The sequence below is a fragment of the Tupaia chinensis genome, unplaced genomic scaffold, assembly GCF_000334495.1.
Source record: "Tupaia chinensis unplaced genomic scaffold, TupChi_1.0 Scaffold145659_1, whole genome shotgun sequence".
NCBI classification, from domain to species: Eukaryota; Metazoa; Chordata; class Mammalia; order Scandentia; family Tupaiidae; genus Tupaia; species Tupaia belangeri.
This window is the reverse complement of record NW_006205516.1, coordinates 744,818-752,817: the sequence shown is the minus strand read 5'-3', so window position 1 is coordinate 752,817 and position 8,000 is coordinate 744,818. Positions and strand designations below refer to the sequence as shown.

At 43.0% G+C, this 8,000-nt stretch overlaps 1 pseudogene; it reads right to left on the bottom strand.

The window, feature by feature from the left end:
• Positions 1–201: 201 nt before the first annotated feature.
• Positions 202–1,040, bottom strand: LOC102495305 (zinc finger protein 740 pseudogene; annotated as a pseudogene).
• Positions 1,041–8,000: the final 6,960 nt, after the last annotated feature.

The window sequence follows — 8,000 nt, the reverse complement described above, 5'->3', positions numbered from 1 at the left end:
ATGTTCACAAAGCTATGTCTTGGGTTAAAAAGACCTTAACCATCAGCCTATTGAGTCAACCTTTAAAAAAAAAAACTTCCAAAAAAAGAAAAAATCAGAACAAATGAACAAATGAAGAAATAAATCCCCTTCCCAAGTCTTTTCTATTTTAGGTATCAAATGAGTCCAAGGTTGTAGGAGCTATAATCAGTCTTGGTCCTGTACTGTGAGTCTCCACCTATAACCTCAGCAGGGGTCCAGGGTCCAGGGTCCAGGGTCCAGTTCCCCTATGCGAGAATGCTGTAGGAACATCCCGTCAATATTCAGTGTCAGATTCTTTACAGAGCTGAGGCTCTTGGGTAGACGTCTCCTGATGCACTTCTCTCCTCCAGGAAGGGTATAGATTCAGTCCAGGCAGTAGTGGTGGGTATGCTCCTTGGTAGATTCTTCTGATCACTCCCTTCACCCAAGGCCCCTTGCACTTTCTGAGATAACTGCTTGTCAGAAGTCTTAGACTTGAACCAATGATATGCCCTCTTGTGTTTGAGTAATCCATCTGTACGAGAAAAGCACTGAAGACACCACTCACATTGGTAAGGCTTTTCACCACTGTGGACACGTTTGTGGCGTACCAGGTGGTATTTCTGGATGAAGCGCTTATCACACATGTCGCACACAAATGGCCTCTCACCAGTATGAATAAGGCTGTGCCTCTTGAGGTGGTAAGCGGTCTTATAGGTTCCAAAGCAGTGATCACACACAAATTCCTGGGGAGCCTTTACTTGAAAATAACCATTCTGTTTTACTAACACCAATTTTTTAATCTTTTTTGAATGAGAGGCCTCAGCTAAACTGTCATCATCTCCGCAGCCTGGGGAGTTCTCTCTCTCTATTCTGAGATCCTGACTGGAGGACCTCAGCATATCAGGGCTATCTGCCCTCTGGCCATTGCTGGCCTGCTGGCTGGCAATCTGGCTCACTATCATCTTTTCACTGGCTGCAGTGGAAACCAAAATCACATCTGCTAGGCTTTCACAAGTCAGGAGATTTACCTGAGCCATGCTCATTTCTCCCTTAATGTAACCCAAAAGTTCAGGAGCTCCTTGATCCGCCTTTCCCTAAGAAACTGTCCTTTGAAGTGCTGTCACCAAATCACCACATCAATTCCCTCGTGTCCCTTCAGTCTTGCTCCCCTCCTTTAGTAGGAAGAAAAAGGGTTTTTTTTTTTGGGGGGGGGGTGGTGGTTGATTTGTTTGTTGGTTTAATGTCACGTTAGAAAATACATGTTCACAAGCCCAGGCCTGGGTTTTTCAAACAGGAGTTAGCATCCTCTGAAGGGAAGACAAGTGTTCCCTGGACTCTACCTGACTCTGGCCTGCAGTTCAAAGAAAAAGAGAGTCTGCAAGTTCTCCAGCTAAATTCTCTCAATAAAGTTCAAGATGTTTCAAAAACTTGCCAAATGCAGCCTTCGATGCCAGGAGCCCTCTAGCACCACGAGCCTTCTAGTGCCTCACAGCCTCGGGTCCCAGTGGCCTCCGACGCCAAATGGCCTCAGGCACCACACAGCTTCTGGTGCCACACTGTCTCGGGCACCACACGGCCTCCAGCACCACACGGCCTCCGGCACCACACAGTCTCCGTAACCACGAGGTCTCCAGCAGCGCCAGCAACACCCCTGGGTAAGGTGAAGCGCAGCGGGAAGCTTCTAGAGCACCAAGCCGGGCTTTTTCCCCCGGAAGTACTTCTCCCTGCCCCTCCTGGCAACATACACTTCCAGTTTATGTGCCCGGATGTGCGGGAGACAGGCAGAAAGGGGGTGTGGCTAGGCATGCGCAGAAGCTTGCAGCTGGTAGTTGGGCCCCAAACACATTGTTGTAGAATTCTAGAATATTTAGAATAAGTTAAAATGCTTAAGATCCTTTAAGAGAGAAGGGGGAAAAAGTCTACGGAGAAATGAAAAGCTTCATTAGCGGCACTAGATGCAAACAAAATAGAACTACTAGAAAAATACTTCTGAATTTCAAAGGAAAATGATTTAGACCCTAAATTTATTTATTAGTCAAATATCAAACCAAAAATTAAAATACATTTTTAGGCATGAAAGAACAGACATTTAATTTCATAGCTATCTTCTCTGGGGAAAAAAAATTACTTGAGGATGTACTCCAATAAGGAAAAAATGGTGATCCAAGAAAGGTAGACCTGAGATCTAAGAAACAAAGACACTAGCCTAGAAATACAATGAAAAGAAAACCCACAATGACAGCTGTGTAGAAGGGAAGATTAGAAAGGATCAGTACATCTTGGCGCATTTAACAAGCTTTCTATGCTAACAGCTGGAAGGCATTCGTAATTTAGTAATATAGTGACAAAGGCACATGTATCTCATGCCAAAAAATAAAAAGATATTAGAAATTCCAAGAAAAGCAAACATCCTCAAAAAGACATAGTCTATATATAAAATAACCTCAAATGTGGCATTACTAAGCAAGTGGCAGAATATAAGAGAAACGATTTGAACTGGAAAGTTGTACTCTTCTTTACATGGCCCTGGTATAGGGATATAAGATTACACCTATTCCTATGATCAAATCACACACTTTGATTCTGCAGTGAATAGCAAGTACAAAATCTTAACTCTGTAAATGATGTTCATTGCTTTTCACAATCAACAAATAGACAAAGCACAAAGGACAAACATAGTTACAGGATGGAATGTACATATGAAAATGATTTAAACTTTAAGAATGTAAAACTAATCAAATATCTGGCAGGAGTTGAGATTAATTACCTCTTTTGACACAGTGGAGCCTCAAGAAGTACAAAAGGAAGTTTAAGTACATTGTACAAAGGATTAAAGGGAAACAATTGAAGTGCTAACAAAAAAAAAAAAGAAGAAGAAAGAAAGAAAGAGAGAGAGAGAGAGAAAAGAAAAAGAAAGAAAGGGGGACCCACATACCTCATCTGACATCCTGGGGAACTAATATTGCTTAAAGGAAGTTAATCAAGATTTTGAAGTAGAAGCATTTTTTTTAAGAATTATGGGCCTAGGGGAACCAGCAGTTAGCGTAATGGCTATGTTGCTGGACTCCCACGTGGTCGACCGCGGTTCGTGTCCCGGACCCGGTGGCTTAAAACTCACGCCGGGCGCGTGTGCGTGCGTGCCCAAGATCCCGAGAGGAGAATGGAGGAGAAGGGATTGCGGCGTGACCATCTCTCCGGGGGGAGGCAGCATGGCCATCCCCCGGGGGGTGAGTTTTTGCTTTCTGTCTCTATCTCCAGTGAATGCATGCACCCTACAGTAAAAATATCTTAAAAAAAAAAAAAAAAAAAAAAGAATTATGGGCCTAGCCTCAGCAGTGCAGGCAGTAGCATACTAATCTGCAGTGCTGGAAGCTATGTGGGTGGACAGTGAGTTCAGATCCAAGTTGACCTGAAATGCACCAGGGGCCCTGTAGCCAAGATCCTAACTAGCTGGGGAAGGGTATCGTAGCATAAGACTCTCACCCTCCCCATGCACATATGCATGCATACATGCACATTCTGTCTCATAAAAGAAATAAAATAAACCTGAAAAATAAAAAAGAATTACAGGGCTGGCTCACTCTGTGGCCTGGTGGTTAAGGCAGCCAGATCCCACATGGCCAACTGCATGGTTCAAGGTCCAGGCCCCGTGGCTTAAGAAACACACCAGGTATATGTACATGCATGCTCAAAGTCCCAAACAAAAGAGATGGAGAAGAAACGGTTGAGGTATAACCATTCTCTGTGGAGGAGGGAATATCTGTCTCTCTGTCTCTCTCTGGCAAAAAAATAAGTAAATGAAAATTTTTTGAAAAGAGAATTATGGAAATAACCAACAGAAGAACAAAAAGACCACAAATGATCAAAGAGGCTCAAGAGTATTAAATGATACTCTGATTAGTAGAACTGGGAATATGAGCAGGAAGAATCTTCATAGTTTTCATTTTATAACCCCCTACATGGTTATTCCATTCATTCACTCATTAATACCACAAATATTTATAAATTACCTACTCTTGTACCAGGCATGATTCAAAGCACAGGGGTACAGGATGGATAAGGCAGAGAATACTCCTGCCCTCAAGGAACTGCCATTCTAGTGGAAAGAAGGTAGACAATAAACAAGTAAATATAGGAGAGTGGGACAGTGATGTAACAATAAAAAGTGATACTCTGCAAGAGTGGCTCACATGGGAAGGTTCTGGGTTCACATTCAGAGGCCTTCCTGGGTACACTGGGCATGTGCTTGCCCATGATCTAGGGCTAGCTCAGGTTGGGGTGGATTGTGGTATAAAAACCCTGCTAGGAGTGCTGTCTCTCTGTGTGTGTTTCTCTCTGTCTCTGTCTTGTTCATGGAAGAAATTAATTAACTAATAAATAAATAAATAAATCTCAAGGCAGTAGGTGGCATGGAGGTTAAGGCAGCTGGATTTCACATGACCAACTCTGGCTCAAGTCCTATACCCAAAGGCTTGAAAATTCTGAGAAGACTGGAGGAGAAGGAATTGCTATGTGGCCATCCCCCCTGGAGAGGTGATTTCTCATTTTCTCTCTCTGTCTCTCCTGGCAAGCACATGTCCCCTATGGCAAAAATCTAAACAAAACAAAACAAAAAACAGTAAACATCTTCCCAAAAGAGATTACCTACAAATATTAAATGTGATGAAAATTACAAGTGGTATGATCTTGAGTGATCAGGACAGGCCTCTCTGAAGAAGTAAAATTTGAGCTAAAATAGTGTTTTATATATATATTTTAAAAAATCTAGATTCTTGATCCCTTTCTTCCCAAGGGAAGTCATGGACCCTATGCATGTTTAGAGCCCTCCCCAGTAACTTGATGAACAAACCAAGTATTTGATAAGAGGCAACCTTTGTCAAACCACAAAAAGTCTTGTTACACTGTCGGCCCAGGGCAATGATTGCCTGTATGCCTGACATTTACCGAGTGTTTGTTCCCAGAACAAGACCTGCTCAAAAGTGACTTGTTGGGAAACTTTCAAGTGGCACCTTCTTTCCTAATGTTTCTCTAACCTGTGTCCAGCAACACAGCAAAGAGATCCAGGCTCATCTAAACAGGTTCTCTAGAGAAGTGCAATGAAGGAAGGCCTACTACTTTACAGAGCTGCCTGTTCATCCCTGACACAAAGTCCATAGTGGGCCCTAAGTCTATGCTACAATGCTACTATAGTTGGTTACCAATGCTCTTTTGAAACACAACATGAAGCATTTGATTTTTTTTAATTGCCAGAGGACACATGCATTTGTCAGAGAAAGATACACAGAAAGAGAAAGAAAGCACTTCTCAATGGAACATGGTCATGCCATAATCCCTTTTCCTCCATTTCTCTATCCTGTCAGATTTAGGGCATGCACATATTGGCATCCCAAATGTTTTTGAAGCTGGCATGGCTGAGATTCAAACTGTGGTTGGTCATGTGGGATCCAGCTTCCTAAAGCACTAGGCTATGGAGTCAGCCCCCTGAAGCATCATGATTCATGGTCCATGACCTACTCAATATCCTGCATGATTGAGAGATATGTTTTTGGCTACAGGAAAAAAAATGTTAGAGAAGCTTAATAAACCTACTCCACAGATCCCTCAATCACCAAGTGCTCCTAGGAGACATTCCTTAGGTTCTTTAGGTTCCTCACCAACTTTCTTACAACCTGGTCAAAGCATAATAATCATTGAAGTCAATCCCTTCATAAGAACAGCCCACTCCCTTTATTCAGCTACTTTCTGCTGAAGAGTTACTTTCTGCCCCAGTTATTTCTACCTTACTCTTCAGAGACGTTGTTGCTCCGTTTCTGCAGACAGTTTAACCTTGTCATGCCTGACTGGGGACCCCAACTTGTGCAATAGTTTTAGAAAGCACACTTCTGGGAACCAGCAGTTAGCATAATGGCTATGTCGCTGGACTCCCACGCAGTCGACCACGGTTCACGTCCCGGACCCGATGGCTTAAAACTCACGCCAGGTGCGTGTGCGTGCGTGCCCAGGATCCCAAGAGGAGAATGGAGGAGAAGGGATTGCGGCGTGACCATCCCCCCTGGGGGGTGATTTCTCGCTTTCTGTTTCTATGTCTCTATCTGTCTGGCGAGTGCACGCGCCCTATAGCGAAAACCTCTCCAAAAAAAGAAAAAGAAAAAGAAAAAAAGAAAGCACACTTCTGATCCACTAAGTTCCAATTCACTTGTCCACTACTCACCACAAGTTAACTGAACAAGAGCCAAATAGATCATATAAACCCGATTTTGGAAGAGACTTCTGGTTGTCACCTATTTTCTATCACTAACATGACTGGGTCACTCACCTCCCAAATGCTCAATTTGCTCAGCACACTGTACCATGTACTAGAGCTCACTTTCCACAGTAATTGCAGCTTTCTCCCTCATTCCAACCAGCCGTCCCCCCCAGCCGTATCACATTCCTTTGCTTTTGATCAATATATGTCTATTAACTACTATGCACCAGACACAACTGTGCTGGATGTGAAAGTCATGACTGTTCACAGGCCACAATGTGCCTCTGTGCACATCTGAACAAAGCACTCCTGCTCCAGACTGATACCTCTGTGCCAGGGTGCATGACTTGGTAGGTAAAGTGAAGACTTGATTTCATTTCCCCACTGGCCTTCTTAGCCAGATGGCTTCATGGAGTAAGCAACTGTACCCAGCAGGCCTGTAGAGATTTAACAATAAGAAAGTTCTATCACTAAGTGAAAGCATTCTAGTTTCCTCCAGGAGGGCCCATGGGACATCTACACTTGCTAAAGATAGTATCTAGCTCTTCTCCCACAGTGTCTGCTCCATTTGCTCTGATTACATTTTTAAGGACCATTCCCTGTGTCCAATCATAATCTCTCGGAGATTATGAACCCAGTCACCTTAACCTCCAGCTTCTCTTTTTTCATGCATATCTGCCTCATTGTCCACCATTCTTTACTTGGCCCAGCTGGTCTCAACCCCACCCTGCACTCCACACTGTTAGGAAGCAGTGTTGCAAAATGAGAAACCCAAAGATACAATATGGGAGATTTTAGAGCAAGCCATTACCTCCAGTACTGATCCCATACCACCCCATATCCAGGAGGAGAACAGAGGAGAAGGGATTGTGGCATGACCATCCCCCCAGGGGGGTGATTTATCACTTTCTTTCTGTCTCTCTCCAGCAAGCACACATGCCCTGTGACAAAAACTTTTTTTAAAAAATTTTCCCCATCAAAAAATCTATATGCTGTCACAGTTAGTATACAGGCTCTGGATGCTTGACTACCCAGTTTAAATTCCTACTCTCCCACTTACAGCTATGTGATCTTAAGCAAGATACTGTAATTTCTTCATCTTTGAGATGATAATATAATCATTCTTACATCACAAGGTTGTTATAAGACTTAAATGAGAACATCCATGGCTTAATATATAGTAAGCACTCACTAAATCTTGGTCATTATTATTATTCCATTATGAGTTTACCTCTCATAACCTGAAAATAGAAAGGTAAAAAACGAGAAAGAGCTCTAGCCTGGCAGTTCAGTCAATAGCAAACTAAACTGCAGTGGTGGAAGCCACATGGTTAACTGTGGTTTGGTTCCCCAGGTTGGTCTGAAAACACACCAGACATATGTGCTTGTACTCAAGATCTTCAAGTTGGAGGACTGGGGAAAGGAAATTGCAGCATAATGGGACCCTGTCAAGGGTATCTCTCTCTCTCATTCATATATGCTCTATCATGAATAAAATAAACTTTAAAAATAAAATAAAATATGGAAACCTGATGGCAGGTGGTTAAGGTAGCTGAGTCCCACATGGCCAACTACATAGTTTGAGTCCAGGACCCAGCAGCTTAAAAAAACACACTGGGCATATGGGTATGTGTGTGCCCTAAATCTTAAGAGGAGAATGGAAAAAAAGGGATTAGAGCATGGCCATCCCCTCTAGAGAGTGCTTTCTCACTTTCTCTCTCTCTTTATCTTTCATGTGTGTACATGCACA